The sequence below is a fragment of the Palaemon carinicauda genome, chromosome 25, assembly GCF_036898095.1.
Source record: "Palaemon carinicauda isolate YSFRI2023 chromosome 25, ASM3689809v2, whole genome shotgun sequence".
NCBI lineage: Eukaryota > Metazoa > Arthropoda > Malacostraca > Decapoda > Palaemonidae > Palaemon > Palaemon carinicauda.
The window spans coordinates 94,219,871-94,246,895 of NC_090749.1; the positions used below are offsets into that span (position 1 = coordinate 94,219,871).

A 27,025-nucleotide genomic window follows, 5' to 3' on the forward strand; every position below is an offset into this window, starting at 1 on the left:
AGGACGTTGTGAAAGCACAATCAACATACGAACTTCAGGTAAATAAACACATGCATTATAATTTCTATATGTCTTTGGAAACTTTGCTGATGTTTTCGTAGCTGGTAGTTTTCATTCACCTACCCTCTACCAATGCCTTTCATTTCTGCCAGAAGTACGAGATTTCGAAACGAGAGAGAGAGAGAGAGAGAGAGAGAGAGAGAGAGAGAGAGAGAGAGAGAGAGAGAGAGAGAGAGAGAGAGAGAACTGCGCATCTGTCAAACTCAGTCATACAGACGACGCCATAAGGATGACGTCATCATTTAAAGACCGCTATATCTTCATTGTTTGGAAAAATGATTGACTATTTGTTCTTTCGATAACCTTAGGTAACATTGGCCTTGCTATAATGCTCCCGAGGGCGTTGTGGAAACACAATGTACATACGAACTTCAAGTAAACAAACGCATACATTATAACTTCTATACATCTTTGGAAACTTTGGCTACTGTTATTGTAGTAGATTTCGTTCATCTACAATCTACCAATGCCTTCCATTTCTGCCAGACGTACGATAGCTCGAAATATAAGTGAAAAATCGCTATAGATATGCAAAATTAACATAAAGACGATTTTGTCAAACTCAGTCATGCAGACGACACAGTAAGGGTGATGTCATCATTTAAAAACCACTATATCTTCGTTATTTGTAAAAATAATTGGCTGAAACTTCTGGGGAGTATGTACGACATGTTTACGCATACATAGAAGCAATAAAACGATTTTCGATTTCTGAAAGTTGTCATGTTAATACCTCATGGCGGACGGTCCCCTTAATGAGAAAATGCGAAAAACAATAAAAGAAGTGTGTGAAAACTGCAATATGCATAGAAAATACAAGAGATCCCAGGGCACTCCTAAAGTTGCATTACCAATAGTTTCTGATTTTAGTCAGATTGTAACCCTGGACTTAAAACAATATGGAGAGACATGTATTATGGATGATCTGTTCCTTCATCAGATTTATTCAAGGAGATATTTTGAAGGATAAAACCACCGAGTGAGTGGTTGAATCTCTCAACACAGCATGGAACTAGAGGTTTGGGTTCCCTTCTCAAGGATACTGGGCAGATAACGGACCAGAGTTTAAGAACCATGAAGTTAAAGAGTTTGCTTCAAAACTAGGTTTTGAAGTAAAATTTGGTTCAAATTACTCACCCTGGAGTAATGGAATTAACGAACGTAACCATTATTCTGCAGATATGACGGTGAAGAAAATTCGAGAGGCAGATAAGAAAATTGATTTAAAGAATGCTGTAGAGATGGCTGCTTGGACTCATAATACAACCACCAGCATTTTAGGATATAACTCTATGCAGTTGGTGACAGGAAAGGCTGTAACAATACCTGGAATTTCTACAGGAAATGTCGCCACTGAGTTGATGTTTGATAGTGAGAATGTGAAGTTAATGGTCGAGAGACATCACATGATCACCAAGCAATTCAGGGAAGCTGAATATTTTTCAAAGCTGAAAAGGTCTTCACAACAGTAAAACAATACAACTTTGCTCTCAAAAAAATATTCCCTCGGAAATTTCAAGAGAAGTAAACAACGAAGCAAAAGCAGTGGACTCTACACCTAAAATGGCAGGAGAAGAGAAAATATCAGTGAATCCTCCAGCCAGTAATCTAAGAATGAAGACGAGATCTCAAGATGATAAAGAAGAGACTGAGAAGGATTTCATTGGAGCATTCTGGTTGACTTCAGAAAAAACAGTGTTTTTGTGAGGAAATAAAAAGTTATGTAGTGGAATTACCTGTTAAATATCACAAGATGCCAGAAGTGTTAGAAGCAAAGAAGAAAGAATATGAAAATTTGTTACATTTTGACACTTTTGAAGAAGTGGAAGATGTAGGGCAAGAAAAGATAGGCAGAAGATGGGTGATCACGAAAAAGGAGAAGCATGACGGACAAAAAACTGATTACAAAGGGAGAATTGTCGCCAAGGGATTTCATGAAAAAGAAAACTCCAAGCTGATTCACCAACAGCTATGCGTGAAAGCATGAAAGTCTTCTTGTCCTTGGCTGCAAATGAGAATTTTGAGCTTCAGTCTATTGTCATCAAAGCAGCATTTTTACATTCAAACATACTTAACAGGAATATATTTGTAGAACCTCCAAAGGATTTAAAAAAAGAAAACATTATTTGGAAACTCAGAAAACCATTATATGGATTGGATGATGCCAGTAGAAAATTTTGGCTGAAAGTTCAGCAGATTTTCAAGGAAGAAGGGCTGAAGACCGTGAGTGGAGATGAGGCATACTACTATCAGCAGAGTAAAGGATATCTGATTGGTATGATACTTACTCATGTAGATGATTTTTCGATAGCTGGTACAAAAGGATTTGTAAAGAAAGTAACAGACTTGTGTAAAGAAAAATTACAAGTTTCAAAGATAAAAAAGAATAAATTTTGGTTCACTGGGATAGATATCATCAAAACAGAAACTGGAATAACAATCTCAATGGATGATTATGCGAGGAGTCTTGAGAAAGTGGAAGATATCAGGAAAGGAAAAACTAATGAATGTTTGACTAGTAAGGAACTGAAAGTATTTCGCAAGTATGTAGGAAAGTTTAGGTGGTTAGCAGCCAATACAAGACCTGAACTTTCTATCACAGCATTGCAGATGTCCAAGAAAAATAGTAGTGCTACATTGAAAGATCTTAAAAAGGTAAATTTTTCGATTGATAAGATAAATGAGAGACCAAATAAAGTAGAATTTACAAGAATTGATAAAAAAGAATATTTGAAGATATATAGATTTACAGATGCTTCCTTTAATACACATGAGAGAAGCATAAGTGGCAATCTGATTTTACTAGGAAGAAATGGACGTGTGGTCCCTATTTACTGGAAGTCAAAGACTATCCAGAAGGTATGTCATTCTGCAAAGGCGGCTGAAACCAGAAGTATGACTAAGATTATTGATAACAGTCAGTTTTTTGCGAGTCAGATTGAACAGATATTATTTGGACAGTATGGAAAGAAAATTCCAATCAAATTATTCACAGATTCAATACCCAGGCTAGAATCTGCTGGGAGTACCAAGCAGGTTGAGGAAAGGCTTCTCAGGAACAGCATATAGGAGATGAAGGACATGTTGACTGAGGGCTGTATTGAGTCTTACAGTTGCTGGATGGAAAGAAAGACATGATTGCAGATGTTCTAACAAAAGAATGCAAATGGAATGAAGATCTTGAAATGATAATGCAGGGAAATAAATTCAAGTTTGCAAGTAACGAGGATCATCACATAAAATACAAAGATGGAGAGATCATGTTAATTAACAAGACTGAAAAGCTTAGATCATACCTGCATTAGCTATTCAGAATTGGTTTTGCCTGATGTCTGGTGCAGTACAAAATTATGTAATAATGTCATAGCATGTCTTTGTGAACTATCTTATGTTATGCCTGTTTGAGTACCAGACTTTGCTTTTGAATATTAATTTGTAATATTCTTTAGTAAGTTTTTATATAGAGGGAAAATAGTTTTTTTTTTTTTTTAAATAGAGCACTATTCAAATTTTGGATAAAATGTAAATACATACCTATGTTATCTGATACAAGATTATTTGTTAAAAAAAAAAAGTCCCCCGGAAATATGATATACCTTACATTTATATTTATTTATGACAGAACAAGAGAGTATAACTGACTGTTATTAGTAATATAACAAAGTGCTTGTTTAAAGTACAGCAATTTTATAAATGTTGTTATATTGGATTGGTGATCATTTACCAAAGAGCAGTTAACATTTACCTCTGGCTACGTAAATACTTATCTCACTATTCTGTATATAGCTATTGGATTAACAGGATTACTGTAACTTCGGTTGAAGACAAATAAAGAAGGTTTAAGGACATCAGTATTATCTCCGATTATTCCACCAAGTACAATTGGGATATAACAACCTCCTCTCTCACAGAGGCTTTTCACAATAAATTGCGAAAAGGTTGTCTAGATATCTGAGGAATTCCTCAGCATCAGTCTATCAGGCAGTATAACATCTTCCGTGGTTGTTGTCATGGGAAAGTGTCTCCCTTCACTCGATACCTTTATTCCAGCAATAGCGGAATCCTCTAGTAAATGAAAGAGGAAAAGACCCCCTTTTCAGTTTCAACAGGTAAAGACGATCACTCAACCTTGAGCCTTCACCTTCAAACTAAAGGGAAGGGACATCCTCTCATCGCTAGACCTTTCCTAACTCATACGGACTTACAACTTGCCTTTCCCCAGTTGAAATTGAGACCTTCCTCTCGAAACATGGTTCAAATTCTCCGGTCTCTAAAGAGACCTCCTTATGTTCCACTTCACCAGGCAACAAATTTTCACCTGGTTTAAGGGGATCTGCCGGTTTCCGACTTTTTTAACGACAGGTTGTTGATATATAGGGGGTTTGTTACAGGATATTGTGTGGAACTTTTGGGGAATTTTTTTTTTGTTCAGTGACCTTAGGTTTTGTGACGCTAGAGCTTTTTTCGGCCAAAAATGGCCATTTTCAAAATGCATCTCCTCCTTTGATTTTTGGTTTTAAGGGATGAGATTTGAACCATGTATAAAACACATATGGACCTTCGATTTAAAGCAGGGGATTTTTTATTTTTCAATTATTTTTCAAGATATGAATTTTTTTTGTTTTATGAAATTTTCCCGGAAAAATTACAGGGAAAAATTTGCCAAAAATCAGAAACTCCAAATATTAAAGATCCCCGGCTTTTTTTTTAAACTACCATGTTTCCCCATATTATATATGAAATTACATTAAGATTGGTCCAATACTAAGGGAGGAGATACATTTTGAAGGTGAAAAACTTATGTTTTGAGAAACGGGTCTTCGAAGTTTTAGGTACATAAAAAAAAGTAAAAGACTGTGTTACCATTAATTTTTTTTTTTTTTTTTGAGTATTAACTGTATTTCAAATCTTATTTTTAATGTCTATTGCTTTAATGCAAAAGTATTATGAGTAGAAATATTAATCAATTGATTATCTTTGTGCCTAAGACATATTATTATAAATTTTAGGCTCCTGGTCCCCCCTTATCTGATCTTGTTATAAGGTATTACTCTAGGGTATCATAGTTGCCTACACTACTCATTGTTGCCAGGTTATTTAAAATCCTCCAGCTTCATATTCTTGATTTTTCTTGTGTATTTTCTTTCTTTCTGGGAATTTCTTCTTTCTGGCACTCAATCTTCTTCTTTCTCTATCTTGATGTTCTAGGCTTTGTTGAAGAGCAGAAGATATGCCAAATTCTTGGAAGTGTTGCCTTTCTGTATCCAAAATTATGGTCAAGCACAGTTGTATGTGCTACAAACTTTACTCTATTTGCTCCAGCAAACTTAGTCTTGTGTGCTCTGTTCCAAATTTTTGAATGAAAACTTTCATTCGCGTTTTGTGTAAGACCGCAAACACAGCGTTCAAGCAATTCTTTCGTAGACAGTGCTTCATACACAGCCTTTATTTTCCTTACACTCTCAGCATCTAAATTGATAACTGTTGAAGATCTCTTGAACTTTATTTTCTCTCTTTCTATACCCATTGCTATGCTGCGCTGAAAATAGCACCAAGAATCTTTCCCTTTTGGACAAAGTCCATGTCGTTGATCTGCTTTGGAACTGAATATATGGTTGAATGTTGCCATTATTTCCTTCTTCATATCAATCCATGATTTACCAATATTACGGTGGATTGCCCTGCCGTAATAACTAGTCATTAGGCTAATGTTTTTATCAGACAATCTATTCTTTCCACTTAGAGCACTAAATTTTCTTCTTTTTCCAGTTCTTGTTACTCTTTTTCATCTTCTCTTAGTCTCTTCATTCTGTTAGTCATTCTTTTCTTTACATGGTTGATGCATTCTACTTTCGTCACTTTTAAATTTTCATACGGTCCATTTCCACCGTTCATTGCACAAACACTATTATAAGCGCTGGAATCTCCGTCTCCAACAAAGGTGGCGTAGCGGAATCCCAAATCTTGCGACCTTGAAAACGTCCTTATGGCGCCTTCTGTTTCCATCCCTCCTGATGTTCCTTCATAGTTTATATTACAATCTTCATCATGAAGGGTTCTCCACACGTTGAAATCTTCTTCTGTTATTTTCTTTTCTTTTAGCTCAGTTGTTTTAGCGGCACATGCTTTGCAAACTTTGTTCATCACTTCAAAGTCTATCACATATCCTGTGCACACTTCTATTATGACTCCCATACCTACATTAGAAACATGGCCTCTTTTCATCCATGTCCCATCGTAGGATACGTCAATATTGAGTATTCCATTTTCATCAGGCACAACTCCCATATATTTCTTGTAGTATGTTCTTATATTTTCAAATATTTTCTCTCGTTTCATCTGAAAATATGTATCCATTTTATCATAAAGATATCTAAGATGGCGTGAATACTTGTTATTTCCCATTGGTTTTATACCAAGCGTTCCTTGTAATCTCTTCTGTCCCGCGAATCCATAATCTTCCAACAAAGAATGATTGATTACTGACAAATTGGTTTTGTAAATTGAAGCCTTCCTTCCTTCTGTAGAAATCGGTGGGCATTTTGCAGGTTCTGAAATAATTTTCCCTCTGCATTTAGGACATATCTTCTTTATTAGTGTCTCAAATCCATCCCTTGCCAAATGGATCCTCGGAATTACTTTGCATCTACAATTCGGTATTTGTGATTCAAGTTATTTTTCAAGTCTTGCTTCACTTAGTATTATCATTTTATTTTCACAATCGTTGATAATATCAGCCTCCGATCCACTGCATTCTTCTAAAATATCTTTGCCCTTTAGCAGTGATGAACGAATAGAGAGACGATTAGGGGTGGATGTGGTTGGTCTCTGGCCAGCAGTGATGTTAGAGTGCGCCATTTCCTGCGCGGCCCCTCTCTCTCTCTCGTCGTCGCTTCATTCCCCTCTATGGCATTAGTTTCTTGAATTCTCTGTTCTACTTCTTCGATGGCTATATCAAATTGGCGTTTCCGCATTCTAGAAGCATGAAGTGAACTCTTGCGCCTTTTAGGCATGGTGAAAAACTAAAAACACCGCAGAAAAAAACTGAGTTCAGTCAAGGCTAGCGAGCATGAAAAAATGCGACCTTATTACGTGAAGATTTATAGGCAACTGAGCGTCATGACTCATGATGGGTGTATTATCTTGTCTAGGTATAACCAGAAAGGTGCCAATTAGGATATTATTGACATTATATATTTCATTTCAAAGGAAGTTTTTGTAACATATATCACAAAAACTATACCAGACTAAATTTGCGCTACTGGTGTTTTCTGTGTATAAAGTTATTGTTACATTTCAGGCCATAACTAGAAAAGTAAGGCGAATTTTAGCATAATACTTCGTGCACACATTCTTGAATGCTCTACGAAGCCATAGAATTTTTTTCAGCAAATCGAATATGTTTCATATTTTTTCGGGTTTTTAGGCGGCCGATCCCCTTAAGAAGACAATGTTCCTACACACTCTGACAGCAGTCAAGAAACTTCATGGTCTCTCTTTCGACATCACCCATTAATAAGAAGGGTGAAAGCCAACGTTCAGTTTCGTCCCCGAGTATGTTGTCAGACACAGTCTCCAGAGGTGACGGATCCTACGCAAGTCTCCACTCGGTAACAGACGATCCAGATCATCCGTTACTGTACCCAGGATAAGGTATGAGACCCTACCTTAAGAGAATGGCAACAGCCCACCCATGTCCCTTCTCTTGTCATCAGCACTGGGAGAGACTAAAGGAGGATCACCAAAACATCATCCCTGCTGAATTCACAGAGTCACTAATTATGCCCTGAATCCAGAGCCTCACCTCAACATGGCGACTCATGATGTCAGGGGCATAGCTGTGCTCCTGGCCCTTCTAAGCAGATTACTCTGTGACACAGGCTTTTACAAGAAAGTATGTGAATGCTCCAGGTGACTCTCACAACCTTTCTCCTGGAAGACGTGACCCACAGGAACTCGATACGATCTCTATCGGTCCTGTGGTGGCTGCGTAACAGCTGGTTGTATACCTCAAGCTCCTTATTGGACAAGTAGCAGAAGGTTGAGGACACTGTTACTCGGTTTTAGTCTGCATGAATGAAAAGATTTGACGGGCTCTTATTCTTTTCTTCATCCTCCCCTCTCTTGGGGAAAGCAGCATCTTGGGTTCTCTGCATAAGCTGACCTCAAACCACTGTAGGTAAACCATGCTCCCTTGTGCACCTAGTATTAAGCTAATACTGTTGCGTCCCCATACCCTGACGAGGTGGTATTGGGAAAGTCTTGGTTACAACAGTTTTTCCTACAAGAGGCTCGGAATAACTTTACCTAGACAGTCACACTACTGCATATCTCGACACACAGCTTGTGTAGACTGCGGACCTTGCGTAGCAAGGTTTAAGCGAGGCGCAGGGACTCCTTATTTTTGAGTACTAACATACTCACATAAGGAGCCCCCGGGTAAAGCCAAAAGCAAGATTGGCAGGGACGTCCACCCTTCCTAATGGGTGAGTCACCCCTACTAAATAGCGTGCCTCGCAGGGACTCCTTATTTTTGAGTACTAGCATACTCACATAAGGAGCCCCCGGGTAAAGCCAAAAGCCAGATTGGCAGGGACGTCCACCCTTCCTAATGGGTGAGTCACCCCTACTAAATAGCGTGCTTTGTATTCTAGTTACGGAACAAATAGCAAATTCGTAGATAATTTGTATTTTTCCTAACTATACAAACCTTAGCTATTTATACAAACTTGCCCACCAGCCCTATCCCCCTTGAAGTCCTACCTCCAAGCAAAGTGAGCTAAATCATAGGTGTGTGAAGGGGAGCGGTAGTAAGCTACCCTCCCCTACCCCCCGCTAACTAGCAGCGTGGGTAGATAACCTTTGCTAAACTTTAATGGCTCGTCATTTCAGTTATGCCGAAAGTAATACCCCTAATAAATAGCTAAGGTTTGTATAATTAGGAAAAATACAAATTATCTACAAATTTGTCATATTCATAGGTTCCCACTAAATTTCCTTTTTGTTTTCTAGTTTCGGACACGTCATTCCCCAATTCCAAAGAGAATAGCGGCTATGAATATTGTTTGTTTTCCCGCCTTCATTTACAGCTTGTTAGTTTATATTTGGCTGAATATTTTCTTGATCTTTTCTACACAGTGAATAAGGGTATGATGTAAAAAGGTCAGTCTTATGCTACTTTGATTACATTCACACGATTATTAGAAATACAAGCAAAACAGTTGCTATCTGACAGTGTCAAACTCTAAAAGTATCAAACCATATATCATCAGGAGCCAATTAAGCTGTGTGGGTCATGTGGTTAGGATGAAGGACACACAAGATTGAGTGGATCCTAGAAATGCTTTAACCCTGGATAGATACGGTGGGTCGTTCGCGACCCCGAGCGTCAAAAAAAAACAGGTTTTTCTCACGTGACTCAGCCCCGTGACTGAATTTGTGGGTGATCGACCTGCAGGAGGTGTCTCCCCTACACGCTCTAGTAGTGTCCAGATGTGCATTGCTGTAGCTGTACTCCTTCCCCGATTTCTGAGACGAGTCGGGGTCGTTCGCGACCGAGTTTACCCTTCTAAGGTAGTTTGCATAATTATCAAAGTTATTACGTATTATGAAATTGTCGTAGAATGGTGCAACTTGTATAGGTTATCAGTTGTGGAAAGTCTTGGTGGATTGTTTGGCTACCATGTGCATGATTTTTTTTTTAGTTAAAATGTCGTTCATCACCACGAGGACCATTTTACCGCGATTGCCCCTTTTTCATTTTTTTTCATTTTTTTGCCAAGTCATTTTTCCGTAAGATATTGCCAAATAGTGTCGTAAAACTTTTGCTTGTTTAGTGTTGGAAAGTGTGTCTAGATGATCTGGCTACCCATGCATGACTTTGTTTTTGTCAGATACGACGTAGTTATTGGTATATTGGGTATTTAACTGCGGTTACCAATTTCTGTTTTTTTTTCAATATTTGTAAAAATTACTACGTAGTAAGGAATTGCCGTATATTATTCATTTTTTTTTCATGTTTATGTGTTAGAAAGTGTGCCTTGATGGTTGGGCTAACACGTGCATGTCTTTTTTTTTATCTGAGATGCCGTATATTAGAATGTCGGGCATTTTACCGCGAGTACCCCTTTTTCATTTTTTTTCATTTTTTTTGCCAAGTCATTTTTCCGTAAGATATTGCGAAATAGTGTCGTAAAACTTTTGCTTTTTTAGTGTTGGAAAGTGTGTTTAGATGATCTGGCTACCCATGCGTGATTTTTTTTTTGTCAGATACGACGTAGTTATTGGTATATTGGGTATTTAACTGCGGTTGCCAATTTCTGTTTTTTTTCAATATTTGTAAAAATTTACTACGTAGTAAGGAATTGCCGTATATTATTGATTTTTTTTTCATGTTTATGTGTTAGAAAGTGTGCCTTGATGGATGGGCTAACACGTGCATGTCTTTTTTTTTATCTGAGATGCCGTATATTAGAATGTTGGGCATTTTTCCGCGAGTGCCCCTTTTTATATTTGTTTTGCATTTTTTTGCTTAGTCATGTTACCGTAAGGAATTGGCAAGTAGTGTCGCAAAACTTATATTTTTATAGTGTTGGAAAGTGATTCTATATGATCTGGCTACCCATGCCTATCTTTTTTTTAGCCAGATATGGCGTATATATAGGTATGTGTTCGATTTTCCGGTGATTGCCATTTTTTCGTTTTTTCCCAATTCTTTCAAAATTACTACGTACTAAGGAACTATCACAGAGTAATGATTCCTCTAGATGTTTATTTGTCGGAAAATTTTGTTTACTTTTTTTTTGATTGAATATCCTCAAATTTTTTTAGCTAAAATATTATATTGTTTTACATTTTTTTTTTCGATTTTATTTCCCTTCAAAAAATTTTTTTTGGGTCAGAATTTTAATTTTATAGTCGTAAAATAATCGACAATTATCCAGCAACCCACATACAATTTTTATGCATATCCAATAATAATTAGATTAGTAAATAACACCTTGAAATTGACATACCCTTCCTACATTTCAAGTGGCAGATTAGGGAGTCTGAGTCAGTGTGGTTGGCGGCCATTTTGTGGACATATCCGAAGCGTAAGCTGCCCTATCTATATATATTCTTGTTCCCTATAGAATTTGTGATATTTTGGTATATTTTTACCTGCATAAATATTATATTATATATTAAATATATGTATTTTTTTACGAAATTTCTAAGTACTCAAAAAATTACCTTTAGATATGGCCCATGATATAAATGTAATTTACAAAATAATGAAGATTTTTTTACATATTTCTATTTTAGGATAACATATGTTTATTCCCTAAAAAAATTAGCCACTTCCTATTTCATTTGGGTACCCAAAAAAATTCATGAAATTTGGACAAATTTTTTTGGCCAAAAAAAGTTACCCTTTTTTTCTCATTTCAGATCTTCACTTCCATGGGTCTGACTTCATCCAAAATACATCAAGATGTGTCCTAAACATTCAAGAATCAATTCCTAAAAGGATTTGTGTATATATGTATAAACTTTTTTTTTATGAATTTTTATGTCAGGTCTTTTTTTTCTACTTAATTTTTTAAAATATTTATAATAAATAGTTTTTCTGCAGATGAGTAGTATTTATATTTACAGTTGTTTTAAGCATTCATTGAAGTTTTTTTTGGCAAAAGAAAAAAGGAGGTTACTGCAAAAACTGATTTTTCAAGAATTTTTTTTGGCGTCGGGGTCGTTCGCGTCCGAGTATACCCTTAAAGGGGTGTCCGAGGAGCGTACCTATCCAGGGTTAAATGAGGTATTAAGAAAATGTGTGGCACAAACTTTAAAATATGGGAAGGAGAAGCCCAAAATCATACTGTTTGGCGAGATGAAATAAAGGGAGTTATTCAAACATTACAGAAAAAGCGCGAAAAGTAAAAAATAACGCAAGAAGAGCGGGTCTTTGTGAATACCCACAACCTCCACTGCCACCCTACAATGAAGATTATGCAGATGAAGAATAGGACTAACTTCTCATTTAAGAACTCCTTAGGTAACTGTGTGGTTATAGGAACAGTAGAACTCGATACCGAGTAACTGCTATGATGTTGCAGAAGATTCCAAATCAATCAAAAATTCATTTGGTGTTGTGCACTGATCTGTAAAACATGTAAACCATAATGAATGAAACTCTCCATACAGCAGGAATCAATTCGATTCCCAAAACCACAGCGTTATTCAAATGGCGACCAGTCCCCTGGTGGTCTTCAGAACTACCTTCCTTGCACAAAGCCAGAAAAAAATCTTTGACTCGCTTGCGTAGACGCCGTACAGAGGACAATTTGATGATATACAAAAAGTGTAGAGCACATCTCTGCTGTGCCATGAAAGAAGCTAGCTCCCAATCTTGGATATTTTTTGTTTCTTCAGTCAACAGTAGAACACCACCATCTTCTGTTTGGAGAAAAGTGAAAAAAAAAAATAGCAGGCAAATTCACCGCAAACACACCACCAGTGTTGAAGGTGAATGGTCAGTATGTGACTGGAGCAATTGATAATTTTTCAAATATATCATGCAAGTGTGAAGCAGCTCTTGGTCACCAGTACAGAAGAATTGAAGAACAGAAAATTTTAGACTTTGCAACAGGAAAGGGGGAATCTTACTATGCTCCTTTTACTGGTATAGAATTTGATTCCACACTTGCTACTTGCAATGAAACAGCCCCTGAACATGTACCTACTAATACTAAGTTATTTTATCTTAAGCTCTATTAATAGAATATGGCATGATCACAGTTATCCAAGAATTTGGGAACTAGCCTTTATTTTAGCCTTTTTAAAACCTGGTAAGGATAAGTTTTTAGCTCCAAACTATTGACCAATTGCTTATGTAAGATCATGGAGAAGATGGTCAATGAAAGACTGATGTGATACCTGGAAAAGAAAGGTATTTTATCACCTATTCAGTGTGGTTTGAGAAAAACGCACTCAACAATTGATGTGTTGGTACGACTCGAATCCTCTCATTGTGAAGCCTTTGCCTCCAAACAGCACCATATGTCTTTTGTTTTTTTAAATTGAAAAGGCATATGATACTACATTGAGATATGGTATACTCAAAACCATTCATAATTTGGGATTGAGAGGAGAGCTACCATTGTTTAATCAAGAATTTCACAGATTTTTTCAAGTTAGAGTAGGTGAAACTCTGTCAGAGAAATGTCGGGAAGATGGAGTTCTCCAGGGTAGTGTCCTAAGTGTAACCCTATTTGCATTAGCCACTAATGAGATATCCTCTGTCATTCCCCAAGATATTCTCTCAACACTATTTGTAGATGATCTCTATATCATTTGCTGGAGCTATAATGTCAATGGTCTAGAGAAAACTACAACTTTCAATTGACAAAATTATTCAGTCAGCTGATAGGAATGGATTTAAGTTTTTGACAAGCAAAACTGTTGTCCATTTCTGTCGTAATCGGGGAGTACATCCAGACCTGGAATACCAGAGGACTGACCCAGGCGGAGGATTGACCCACAATCTCTGGTAAAACTGACCCAGAGTGGTTGGGAGGACTGACCAACAGTGTTTATTTTCTTTTCTAAAGCTAATTCTTTAGTATTATTGCGGCAAACCACCCATTCATGAGTTTTTGGACCCTTTTATATAAAGACAATTATAGGGGACCCCAGTGGGAAACCAGGTTTTTTTGGGTGGGAAATGTCATAAACGAGTTATTTACAGCAATAATAATGGCCAGAAATGCAAAATAAGCCCAAGGTAACCAGTTGAAAAAATATATGGTTCATGTAAATGGCTGAAAACTGGCCAAGCATGGTTATTTAACATTTTTGAGATTTGCAAGAGGGTACAGAACCTAACAAACCCACCTAACCTAACCTAGTAGTTCCCAGGTCACAACCCCTAGCCAGGAGCCTGCCCCGGGTCACAACCCCTAGCCGGTGGCAAGCCCCCGGACCCCATTGTCAGGTCACACCCGTTAGCTGGATTGATTTGATTTGAGTATAGATTTCTTATATAAAAATTACCAATGACTATTATAAAAGTTTTTATTACAACATATAAGTGTTAATGTTATATGGAGTCCATATGTTATTATATTTAATTAAGTAACTTTAATAATAAATGCACTATAGTATAAATAAACATTATGGGTCAGTCCTCCAAACCACTCTGGGTCAGTTTTACCAGAGATTATGGGTCAATCCTCCGCTTGGGTCAGTCCTCCGGTTACCCAGACCTGGATGTGTACATCAAAGGTCAACGAATCCCATGTGTAAGAGAAGCTAGGTTTTTAAGATTAGTATTTGATTGCAGACAGCCATGGATTGCTCACTTGAAAGCCTTAAAAGGGAAATGTCTTGAGGCTCTAAATTTTTCAAAAGTTTTGTCCCATACATTGTGGGGGACAGACCGCAAAACTTTTAAAATAATGCAAGGCTTTACTTTTTTCAAAAATTAGCTGTGCGGGAAATATAATCCTCGGCCACCCCAAGCCGATTAAAGATTTTCGACTCTTTACACCATATTGGTATTAAATTGGCCACAGGAGCCTTAAGAACCTCATCTATCCCAAGCCTCCTTTGTTGACACTGGAGAGTTACTTTTAGACCTTTACCGAAAGTCTTCAATTTGAACAATTGAAGACTTTGGTTTAGGTTACAAAAACTTCCTAATTCTTTAGCCTATCTGGTTGAAAACCTTGTAAGGCAGTTTAGATATTTTTAATTGCACCCAAAATCTCCTCAACCTTATGGTTTTTGGGTGAAAAAATTTGTAGACTGTCTAGATATGAGTAGAAATGAGGTGCTCCCATTTAATATATCATCAACCCCTCCATGGAAATTACCAGAGATATCTTTTTGTAAGTATTTTATTGGTATAAAAAGAACATGACTGACTTAGAAGCAGGTCTCTTTTTATGAAACATATTGAACATAAGGAATTGACTTTCATATATACTGATGGCTCCAAATGCAATGCTGGCATTGGATTTGGAGCATATTGTAGTGCTTTCCATTGTAGAGGTGTACTTCCTCTAGTATCTTCCATATTTACTGCCGAACCAAATGGCATACTAACCCCTACTGAGAAAATAGCGTTAGAAGAGGAGGGCAATTTTACCATCTTTAGTGATGCAAGAAGTGTCCTATAAGCTTTAGGAGATTTTAAATCCAGTAACCCTGAAGTTTTAAAGAATTAAAAGAAGCTTTTTTATTATTTGGCTGAGAGGTATAACAGTTCGATTTTGCTTGGTTCCAGCACACGTAAGTGTGACTGGAAATGAGAAGGAAGATTTACTGGCAAAAAATGCTTGCAGCCGAGTTGCTACCAAGAAAGTATCCCATTCTCTGTAATGAATTTTTTTTTACATAGCATTAAGAATTTGTTTTATGATAATTGGCAACAGTATTGGAATAGTTTACTTAGAAATAATATGAGAGATATAATGAATGTTATATTTCCTTGGAGGTATAACATGATGCCCCAAAAGTGAGAGGCTGGAGGTATAACATGATGCCCCAAAAGTGAGAGGCTATTCTGTGTCGTCTCCAGATGTGTCACGCTTGGTTGACACACAAATTTCTGCTTACTGGGCAACACCAGCTATATTGCAACAATTGTTTGGTACCCCTGACAGTGAGGCATTTGTTGACTGAATGCCCCACTTTTAGCACCTTTGGTAGGTAGTAGGTTGGCCAGGGTACCTGCCACTCTTTGAGATACTACCACTAGAGAGTTATGGGGTCCTTTGACTGGCTAGACAGTGCTACATTGGATCCTTCTCTCTGGTTATGGTTCATTTTCCCTTTTGCTTACACATACACCAAATAATATGGCCTATTCTTTACATATTCTCCTCTGTCCTCATACACCTGACAATACCTCTCAAGGGGTTAACTACTGCACTGTAATTGTTCAGTGGCCACTTTCCTGTTGGTAAGAGTAGAAGAGACTCTTTAGCTATGGTAAGCAGCTCTTTTTTTTATTATTAATTGCTAAGCTACAACTCTAGTTGGAAAAGCAGGGTGCTATAAGCCTAAGGGCTCCAACAGGGAAAAATAGCCCAGTGAGGAAATGAAATAAGAAAACCTACAAGAGAAGTTTGAGAACAATAATATCATGAAAATAAATCTTTCATATATAAACTATAAAAACTTCAAAATAATAAGAGGTTAAAAACTTCAAAATAAAAAGAGGAAGAGAAACAAAACAGAATAGTGTGCCCGAGTGTACCCTTAAGCAAGAAATCTCTAACCCAAGACAGGGGAAAACCATGGTACAGAGGCTATGGCACTACCCAAGACTAGAGAACAATGGTTTGATTTTGGAGCTGCTTATCATAACTAAAGAGTCTTCTACTCTTACCAAGAGGAAAGTAGCCACTGAACAAATAAAGACCAGTAATTAACCTCTTGAGAAAAGAAAAATTGATTGGTAATTTTAATGTTGTCAAGTGTATGAAGAGAGAGGAGAATGTGTTAAGAATAGTCCAGACTATTCTGTGTATGAGTTAACAAAGATGAAGCGAGCCGTAACCAGAGAGAGGGATCTAATGTAGTACTGTCTGGCCAGTCAAAGGACCCAATAATTCTCTAGCGGTAGTATCACAACGGGTGGCTGGCGCCTTAGCCAACCTACTACCTTTTAGGAGAAGGACACTCCAAAATCAAAACATTGTTCTCTAGTCTTGGGTAGTGCCATAACCTATTTACCATGATCTTCCAGTGTCTTTGGATAGATTTCTGTTGCTTGAGGGTACACTCGGGCACACTATTCTATCTTATTTCTCTTCCACCTGTTTTGTTAAAATTTTTATAGTTTATATAGGAAATATTTATATTAATGTTGTTACTGCTCTTAAAATATTTTATTTTTCTCGTTTCCTTTCCTCACTCGGCTATTTTCCCTGTTGGAGTCCCTGGTCTTACAGCATCCTGCTTTTCCAACTAGGGTTGTAGCTTAACAAGTAATAATAATAATAATAATAATAAAAGGATATCTGTTGAGGCTCGAGGTGAGGATGGTAGGTTCCTCCTTGCAAAGATTCTTGGACATGATGTGGTGTACTATGCCAGCAGTATTTTTTAGATTTATTTCAGAAGCAGGTCTTTTGAAATCTATTTCACTTTTATGAGCACATCTTTGCTTTTATTGATTCAGAAAACTCCAAATCAATCCGTCAATCCTACTTGCACAAAGCTAAAGTTTCTCCTCTCGACCTCTTGAAAAGGTATTATCTGGTATCCGTGAACCCAGAAGACATCCCCAAGACCGCCATCACCACCCCCTTCGGCACATACACCTTCAATTACCCCTGTTCTTCCCTTCGTAATGGTGGGACCACTTTTCAACACCTCATGGATGGCATCTTAGGTGACCTCCCCTTCTGCATAAGTTACTTGGATGACATACTCATGTTCTATTCCTCCTGAAAGGAACACCTCTGTCACCTATGTATCGTTCTCAACCGCTTACAACAGAACGGCCTTGTAGTGCGATACGACAAGTGTACCTGTGGCGCCAACGAAGTATCGTTCTTAGGGCATTGCATCACTCCTGAAGGCGTACACCCTTTCCCTGAGAAGTTATCAGCTATTCAGAACTTCCCCATGCCCTCGACCATCAAAACACTGCAAGAATTCTCGGGCATGATAAGCATTATCACCAGTTACTGCCAGTCATCACCGCCACTCTTCCCCCTCCTCCCCCCTCCCCCCCTCTATGCCTCACTCAAGGGTAAGCCAAAAGTCCTAAAGTGGAGTCCCTTTCAGGAAGCGGCTTTCTGCAATGCAAAGAATGCCGTATTAAATGCTGATGGTCCAACTTTTCCCATGCCACAAGACCCTCTCTTTCTCTCCACCAATGCCAGCGACATTGCTATTGGTGCAGTACTTGAGCATGTGGTCAACGGCTCTGCCCGCCTATTGACCTTCTTCAGTAGAAAACTGTCCAAGGAGGAATCTGGATACTCTACCTTTGACTACAAATTGATGGTGGTGCATTTGGCTATCGGTGACTTTCACCTTTTCTTAGAAGGTACGCTCTTTGTCATTCATCTATTGCACGCCTTCACTCAACAGTCTAATGCGTGGTCTGCCCATCAATGCCGACATCTTCCACCGTGGCTGAATACAACTACACCCTTCATCACCTCCCCTGGAAAATTAATCCCATTGCCGATAGCCTATCAAGGAATACTTTGGTTTTCATTCACCTGGGATGGGATTACAACACCTTGGCAAAAGCCAAAAGAAAAGATTCATTGTACCAAGCATGTAGGGCATCCTGCCCATTTCTCTGTTGGGAAGACGTCGCCTTCAGGGACTCCAACGCCATCCTCCTCTATGACGTTATTACTGATAGGCCACGACTGTGGATACCTGCCCCATGTATGTACAGTTGTTTGAGTTCATCTATGGCCTCTCACATCCCTTGAGCTAATCTGCTGCACAGCTATGGAATACAAAGTTAATTTGGTATAGCATTATCAAGGATGCTAAGGATTGGATCCAGGCCTGTACTTCATGCCAAACTTCATAAATACATCGACACATAGATTCAGGAGGGGGCACCTTTCCTCAACGTCAGTGTCGTTTTACCCACATTCACATCAACATTATAGGTCCCCTACCCACATCACAAGGACACAATTACCTTTTTACCATCATAGACCATTACACTTGTTTGGCTGAAGCCATCCCTATGCAAATTGCAATGGTCCTTTCATGTCCATCTGTCTTACTCTCTGGGTGGGTAACAAGATTTGGTATCCCTGCGCATATTACTTTTGACAGGGGTACCACTTTCACCTCTCAATTGTGGACATCAATAGCAAATCTCCTGGACATCACCCTACGTCAGAAAACTGCCTACTAACCTGCAGCTAACAGAAGGGTTAAACGTTTTCATTGCACCCTCAAAGCCGCTTTGATGCCCCACTGCAATGACTCTAACTGTTTTACTCAGCTTCCCTGGGTCCTCCTGGGATTAAGGCAGTTGAAATGGTGTATGGCGACCCATTGGTCATCTCAGCCAAAGTTTTTCTGTCGGCAACCTAATCCTACAATCTCCAGCACCTATTTCATGTAGAAAATTTACTCCTTGTCGCCAAATGTACAAGCGCCCAGTGAAGTAACACATACTGAAAGATTCAAACACTGCAACACATGTCTTCGTGCGCACCGACACTAGCAAACCACCGCCTGACGCCCCCTTACATGGGCTCTTTCCTCGTTATCTGTCACACCCGAAGACTATTTCAATTACCATTTGTGGCATAGAAGACTTGGTCTTCATTGATTGAATAAAACCTGCGTATCTCCTACATGATTACCCTCCTACAGTTTGCCCTATTTCACAAGTATGACTTTTTTTGGGGGAAGCCATGTAATGCACGTGTTTCATACACGCTTATACACTGTAATGCTATTGCTTTTTTATCTCTAGGTCTCTCCCACAAATACATAAACTTGTTTAAGCTTACCAATGTTTGTTTCACATTGTTGGAATGCTTGTGCCATTGTTAACCTCAACCATTTGTATATAAGCTCGTTATCTTGCTGAATAAAGTCACTTACATTCGCCTCGCCTTTCTATTAGTACCTAATAGCTACCTCGTGACATGACCAACCCATTGTTCTTACACTTGGTACAGTTTCTCTTTATATTCATGCATGACCCAGGGCCTATCACTTTCTCCTATGATAAATAAGGGGGGGGGGGTGATAGTGGCCTCTATCTGCTTCTCCACAGATCAGGCCTGGAACACTTCCAGGGAAGTTCCAGAACCTTTCAGTTTTTGATCCAAAGGAACTCTCAACCCTCTAATCAGTTAGTCTTCCTAATTAAAGGACTCAGTTTTGTATGGATAAGAAAAATACAAAATTGCTTAAAAACAAATTTATTTTAGGTTAAAAAATTTTTCTTTTCATATCAGAAAACTCCAACAAATATTTTCACCTTTTCCTTTTCTTCCCATGATAAATGTTCTCTACTATTTCAGATTTTTCTTCCCCAAGGAAATAATCATCCAGCTATTGTGACGAAGATTATGTAAACTACTGAAGATATCTACAAGATATACAGGACTGGGAAAAAGGAAGAAGGGTCTGTGTTGGTTCATGTTATAAGATTTTGATGAAAAAGAATAGGAAATTTACAGTTAACTTTATATTTGTCTGCTCTTTATGATAATATTAAAGAGGATGTCATCCAGTGATAGGGAGAGGATGGGGAATTCTGAATCAATAGAATTTCCAATAAAAAGCGAAATGGAAGATTCCTTTTCACACTCTGCAGTCAAGTTAGAAAATGATGATTTGGTCAACAGTTGTGGACTCTTTGATGATGACTCTCTTTTCATGGATCCAGAGATGGAATTCAAAGCAGAGCCAGAATTCAAAGCAGAGCCAGAATTTGAAGCTGAGCCAGAAATATTTGAGTCAAATGAAAGTGACATGAAATACTGTTTCGACTCTGATGCATCAGTGAGTGAGGATCATTCACTAATCAGCAAAAGGGAAGTCAATAAAGAGGAGGAGAAGAGTGTAAAGACAGGTGTAAAAGAGGAAAGTGACATACACTTGGGATCCAGTAGGAAAGAGGACAAAGGAGAGGGAAGAGGTAGGGGGAAAGAATGTTCACAGAAAGAGGAGCAGATGGAAAACAGAGGCTGTGAAAAACCTCTTTGTCAGGAAAGTGATTCCATAACTCAAATTAATGTTGGTACGAGAGAGAAGTCATTTGTGGGTGGAAATTCTGAAAAGCAATTTAGTGGAGTAGTTAACCCCAACACTCTAATGCTAATTCACACTGAAGATCTGTTCAGATGCCGAGAAAGTGACAAAACATTTTCTAATGAAATTGATCTTAAAGTACATTATGAAACTCACAATAGGATAAACTCATTCAAGTGCAGTGTATGTGCCAAAGCATTTCTTGAAAAAAGATATCTTGCAACACATTTTAGAATTTACACCGAGGAGAAACCATTCAAGTGTAATGTCTGGGACAAAGCATTTAATATGAAAAGTAATTTTACAACACATTTTAGAATTCACACTGGGAAGAAACCATTCAAGTGTAATGTCTGTGACAAAGCATTTCATACGAAAGTTTCCCTTGCAAGTCATTTTAGAACTCACACTGGGGAGAACCCATTCAAATGTGATGTCTGTGACAAAGCATTTAAGAATAAATATAATCTTGCAACACATTTTAGCATTCACAATGGGGAGAAACCATTCAAGTGTAATGTCTGTGACATAGCATTTAATAGGAAAAGTCATCTTGCAAGTCATTGTAGACTTCACACCGGGGAGAAACCATTCAAGTGTAATGTCTGTGACAAAGCATTTAGTAGGAAAACTCATCTTACAACACATTTTAAAACTCATACTGGGGAGAAACCATTCAAGTGTAATGTCTGTGACAAAGCATTTCATTCGAAAAGTTCCCTTGCAAGACATTTTAGAATTCACACTGGGGAGAACCCCTTCAAGTGTAATGTCTGTGACAAAGCATTTCATTCAAAAAGTGACCTTGCAACACATTTTAGGATTCACACTGGGGAGAAACCATTCAAGTGTAATATCTGTGACAAAGCATTTCATTCAAAAAGTTCCCTTGCAACACATTTTAGAATTCACACTGGGGAGAAACCATTCAAGTGTAATATCTGTGACAAATCATTTTCTGAGAGAAGTTATTTCACAAGACATTATAGAATTCACACTGGGGAGAAACCATTCAAGTGTAATGTCTGTGAAAAAGCATTTAATACGAAAGGTTCCCTTGCAAGACATTTTAGAATTCACACAGGGGAGAACCCCTTCAAGTGTAATGTCTGCGACAAAGCATTTCATTCGAAAAGTCCCCTTATAAGACATTTTAGAATTCACACTGGGGAGAAACCATTCAAGTGTAATGTCTGTGGCAAAGCATTTCATTCAAAAAGTTCCCTTGCAACACATTTTAGAATTCACACTGGGGAGAACCCCTTCAAGTGTAATGTCTGTGACAAAGCATTTCATTCGAAAAATCCCCTTACAAGACATTTTAGAATTCACACTGGGAAGAAACCATTCAAGTGTAATGTCTGTGACAAAGCATTTCATTCAAAAAGTTCCCTTGCAACACATTTTAGAATTCACACTGGGGAGAAACCATTCAAGTGTAATGTCTGTGAAAAAGCATTTAATACAAAAGGTTCCCTTGCAAGGCATTTTAGAATTCACACAGGGGTGAACCCCTTCAAGTGTAATGTCTGAGACAAATCATTTTCTCGGAAAACTCATCTCTCAAAGCATCATAAAATTCATAATGGGTTTTGAGGGAGAAAGGACGGTGATAGGAACACAAGACCAAGGACTCCTAACAAACAAGTTCAAGAAAATGGTGGGCATATCAGGAAACGACCAGTGTAGGTTTTGTCATGCAGCAGTTGAGAGTGTTGGTTATCTGGTTTCAGCCTGCCAGACTCTAATTTGCAGATGGTCACTACACAGCTCATCACAGTAAGATCTGTAAATATATACATTGGAAAATATGTAAAGAATACAAAATTGAACTAAAAGATAAGATGTGGGAGCATGAACCAGATCCAGTTACCACCAACAGATACATTACCATCTTTTATGATGAGATAATCCCGACAGGAATATATATAGAAGGAGGTGCTATAAGACCTGATATTGTGGTCTGGAATAAAGAAGAAAAAACAGCAAAGATTATAGATATGACTGTACCCAGTGATTTCGGCCTCAACAGAGCTGTGAGGCAGAGAATAACAAAATATCAAGAACTGAAGAACAATCTGAAAAATACTTGTGAACTGAAAGAAATAGAAGTAATACCTGTGGTGGTGGGGGCAGCAGGACTTATGAAGAAAAGCCTGAGACAATACCTTCAGGGGATACCAAGTTGCCCAAGCATAAATGAGGAGCAGATTGCTGCCATCAAGGGAACAGTGACCATCTTGTAAAGAGCCCTCGGATACAAGGCTAGTGGAGTATGGAGGTGCAACCGTAGACCCCAAGTTGAGGTCCATTGCATCACTAATATAAAGTAGAGCCAATTAAGGCATTAAGACAAAGCGGGAGAAGCCCTTTAAGTGCAGTGTCTGTGATATGACATTTTCCTGGAGAGCACTTCTTTAAAAGCATAGGAAGATATGTGCCAGAGAAATTTTGTAAGGAAATGGGGAAGTCGTGTTTTTTTTTATTAATTTATTTTTGCTTTTTTAAGAAGAGAATGCTGTGAAATTTGCCACTTTGACCTACCTCTCTTCGAGAGAGCAGTCTTGTGTTTACAGTCTGCAAAAGTGCCCACTTCCTTACGGATGGCCCCCAAGAAAGACTTCAGCATTTGCTATGATGATTCTCTCCTGTCGTGCATGCAGTTGGCCACCTGTACCATTTGCTTCATTCCCCAATCCTGCGTATTGTATCTTCAGAAGTTGAATAACCATTTTTCCTCCTCCTCAACCCCCTCACATTTGTATCTTAAATCTAAACACAAGTCAAAGAGACCATGAGGTTAATTATAAAAAGCGAGACAAATTTCAAGACAAAATTCCATGGTCCCAGGATATGTCAGTCAAGCAGTTGTCATTAAGGGAATGAAAATTGCTTGTATTTAGACAATTTTGTTAGTCTTTATCTAGAGTTTTGTTAGGAGATTAAGGCCATTCTAGGTCACTGCTTCAATAGGATGTAGTCTTAGTTCTCCATAGGCCTAACACACCGTATTTCCTATGTCATAAGATGGACCTTTATTCCAGAAAAGTGACCCCAAAACTCACCACAGGTATTAACTCTAAGAAAAAGTTGTATAGTGGAGTTTGACAACCCTTAAACACCCAACTAAATGACAATGACACTCACACTCACCTGAAATAAAATATAAACTTACATTTTTGGGCTTAGGCCATGTCGTCCTGATGGAAGGTTCCTTCAGTAGCTTCCTAAAGGTATATATGACTACAGTAGATATTCCCAGAGAATTAAACTAAAGGTTTCACAGAATTCTAACTTCTGGCGCGAGTACCCATAAGGTTTCCCTTTAGGATATCGTATATTAACAGGGGACCTATGCTTGACACGCCACATAGCAATCTGCACCCCACATAGCGTTTACGCTTCGAGGGGGAAGTTGGTGGCAAGTTATGGGAGGAGCCGATACAAAATTCTCCTTCTCCGTTACTGTTGCGGTACTCAGATGACATCATAAGCAACGCCATGTTGGCCGCCATCTTGGTTGACGTCATAACCGCGCGCCTTTTCATTCCTTCGCTTGTCACGTCTATGATCAGGTGTTTTTTCTCAGTATGTCGCAATCTTCAGCCTCCTCTGCTTCTGGAAAGTTGAGTACCTTATTTTTATATTGTATAAATCAGCTCTGGACGTAAAGTAACGCTTTTTTATCTTTAAATACTGTGTTTTGTGGAGGAGCTGTTGCCTAAACCGGAGGCGTCCTGACGCTGTTGTCCGCTTCGCATGCTTTATTTAGTTAGCCAGAACAACTGTCCCGGTTTCTTAACTAATTATCAGTATTAGGTATTTTGTCTTCATTCCTAGGAATTAGTTATATTATGCTGATAGTATTCCTTTTTCGGCGAGTGTAGGTAGCTGAATTGCCTCGCTAGAGTTGCTAGCCCAACCCCTAGGCTCGATAGCCTAGGCGTTTTAGTTTACTTTCATTCATGATATAATAAGTGTTCCTTGTGTTAATCTATGAAATGAAAAAGATATTAGGCATTCATACATATAAGATTCAGTGATTGCACATGAGTTTTTCTCCTTCTAGAGGTATACAAGGGGTTTTGATGATCTTGGTAGTCGATTCCTTTTCCCCTAACCTATGGCTTTGGGCTTTTTTATACTTTCACACCTCCCCGGTTACCTTTGCACTAAGGTAATCTCTCCTCCCTCTGAGGTAGCCTAGGCTACATCCTAGCTCTCCTTACCTTGAATCATATTCAGGTAAGGTTATGCTAGGATTTTCTTTCCCTGCCCAAAGCCATAGTTCATGAGCTTTGAGTTGGGGTCAGAACCTCGGAGTATCAGCCGTTTGCCCCCAGCTACCCCATTAGGTGAATGAACTCTCCTATTGGTCTCCGCTGGACAGCAAAAAGGGGGGGGGTCTGCCCTCCCCCCTAGGCCACACCTGGTAGGGTTACGACCCTTCCTCCCTGTGGCCTAGCGACTCGTCCTACATCTGCCTTCTCCGGGCTAGGGGATATGTATAAAAGATTGCCTAAAGTTTCAATAAATTATCACACTAGGAAAACTATGTCATGCATGAGAGTAAATGCTAGGTGCCTAGGCTTGGAAGCCTAGCATAAGTGAGGATCGGTAGCTAATTCGCCGAAACCACGATACTATCGGCATAATATAAAATTTCCTAGCTAAAAATACTAAATAGCTATATTTATTAAAGTGAAATATACCGGGAAGGTTGTTCTGGCTGACTAAATGACACATGCATATCGAACAACAGCGTCTATGACGCCTCCGGTTAGGCAACAGCTCTTGTTACGTTAATTACGTCTTGAATCGATGAAAAAACTGGCAAGAGCTTACTTCTATACAAATTAAAGATAATACTCAACTTTCCAGAGGCAGATGAAGCTGGAGAAAGCATCATAGCTGATAAAGTAATCCAAAATAGCGAGAAAGCACTGGGAAAACACTGAGTATCACTACAAGAGAAAGAATGACAAGATGGCGCCGGGACGTGACGTCATGCTGGGGCTCAACAATAGTACGAGTAGAAGTGTTGCCTTAATAACGGCCCTCTTACAATTCTTGCCACTTTCCCCTCTCGAAGTGTAAACGCTATTAGGGGTGTAGATACCTATGTGGTGTGTCAAGAATACGTTCTCTGATATTATGCGATATCCCTAAAGGCGAAAGCCAGGGATATTCGTGCCAGGAGTTAGAATTCTGGATACCTTAAGTAAAATTCTCTGGGATATATCCCTGTAGTTAAATATAACCTAGGAAGCCACTATGAAGGAACTTCCATCAGGACGACATGGCTACCTCACCCAAAAATTCGCTCAAAATCCGTTACTTACAATTACATTAAGTATAGTGAATAATTTCAATATTAGTTAAGCCTACATGATCAGAAGAAAAATATATTTCTGGAAATGGGGATTTTTGGGTGGTTTTGGAGATTTTGTATCACGAGTTTTAAGGATTTTTACACTAACCCATCTGCCAATACTGGTCAAGATATGTTTCCCCTTCTACAGACCCTTTCATAAAACTAATTATTATTATTATTATTATTATTATTATTATTATTATTATTATTAACTGCTAGGCTACAACCCTAGGAAAATAGCCCAGTGAGGAAAGGAAACAAGGGTGAATAAAATATTTTAAGAAGAGCAACAACATTAAAATAAATATTTCCTAATTAAACTATAAAGACATTAACATAACAAGAGGAAGAAAAAATAAGATAGAATAGTGTGTCCGAGAGTACCCTCAAGCAAGGGAACTCTAACCCAAGACAGTGAAAGACCATGGTAGAGAGGCTATGATCTTTCCAGCCAACCCAACCATATTTGACTTGATGACAGTCTTGGAACAGACTGTGCCAGAGCTAGTGGTGCAAAACTCAGAGAGTTGCCTTTTGTATCCTCTTCTTGCGCATTGATAATGTGTCAAACTTTGACACTAGTTTTCTTATCTGATTTGTGTCCTTTCCAGTTTGAATTCTAAGGAAAAGTTCAGACTTCCTAAGTACAAAATGTTACCTTACTTTGAATTTCTTCTTAGATTGATATTTTTGTCAGTTAGACTATAAAGAAAAGGGAATTTTTTTTTTTGCCTGTAAAGTTGTAAATTGACTTTGAATATTTCTTCTGTTTTTTTTTTTTTTTGCTTACATGTATGTGACTTAAGTGTATGTTGTATTATTCTTTACTTAAAACAAATAATTATTAAT

The 27,025-nt window shown here is 38.3% G+C and overlaps 1 protein-coding gene and 1 pseudogene across 2 annotated transcripts in view; one reads left to right on the forward strand and one right to left on the reverse strand.

Moving 5' to 3' along the window:
* Positions 1–23,937, forward strand: part of LOC137618715 (zinc finger protein 83 pseudogene) — a 637,840-nt pseudogene extending 613,903 nt beyond the window's left edge.
* LOC137618716 (zinc finger protein OZF-like) overlaps positions 1–27,025 on the reverse strand; it is a 912,062-nt gene that overhangs the window by 644,684 nt on the left and 240,353 nt on the right. The gene's annotated exons all lie outside the window — the stretch shown is intronic.